Below are 927 nucleotides of genomic sequence, written 5' to 3'. Positions count from 1 at the left end.
GGGCTAACAGCTGACCCCTGACCTCCTCCTCCCAGGGGAGGGGCTAACAGCTGACCCCTGACCTCCTCCTCCCAGGGGAGGGGCTAACAGCTGACCCCTGACCTCCTCCTCCCAGGGGGGAGGGGCCTCTGAGGATCTGCAGCGTCTCTAACAGCCAGATTAGTTTAGTTTTCACTTTTTATTTTCTATCATCATCTTTCATGCCTGCAGCTGCAACATCTGGTTGATGCAGCAACTTGGTGTTTCCCAGTAGAGCAGAAAGAGGTGAGCTAGTAGCTTCTAATTAGTTTTATCTCTGTTAAAAGCTTCAAACTCCTTCCTGGGCCCCAAACCTGTAGGAGTTTCTGTTACTGAAGAGCTAGAAATGAGAAAAAAGGCCACCGGCTTTCAGTGTCATCTGGCCTGCATGAGGCAACCTTTGGGCCGCAGACTGTTGCTCCACCAACGGGAACATTTACAGCAATCCGATGGAACGTTGCCCTCAGGCAGGCAACCCACTAACCGCAGAAATAAAGTCAATCTGCTCAACCAGATGCTCTGCAGATCATAATCAGAGGAGATATCTGCTAATAGTGGGATCCGTCTCTTCTGATGACATCATACCCCCCCCCCCCCATAGACCCTCTACAGTAATAATTTCACTTTCTCTGGACTTTCAACCATGATTGTGTGTTTTAATGAAGCTTTATCCTCTCAGATTCCTGAGGGTCAGTTAGGATTATATCTTATCTTTAATAATCATGTTAGCGTTTGATAATTAGAAAAAATTATTTGGACTTATTTCTTAAAATGTTTTAATTTAGCAGAAATGCAGCTTAAGCCTAAATTCAATCTGGGAGACTCTTACTTCTGCCGGGACCCGAGTTCCAAAATGACTTGTTTCATTTATCTCTTTATCTGCTTCTGTCTCCTTGAACCCGAGTCGGC

The sequence above is a fragment of the Cyprinodon variegatus genome, unplaced genomic scaffold (assembly GCF_000732505.1).
Source record: "Cyprinodon variegatus isolate N-32 unplaced genomic scaffold, C_variegatus-1.0 Scaffold851, whole genome shotgun sequence".
In the NCBI taxonomy this organism is placed as follows: Eukaryota; Metazoa; Chordata; class Actinopteri; order Cyprinodontiformes; family Cyprinodontidae; genus Cyprinodon; species Cyprinodon variegatus.
The sequence above is the reverse complement of the archived record's forward strand: the minus strand, read 5'-3'. Positions refer to the sequence as shown.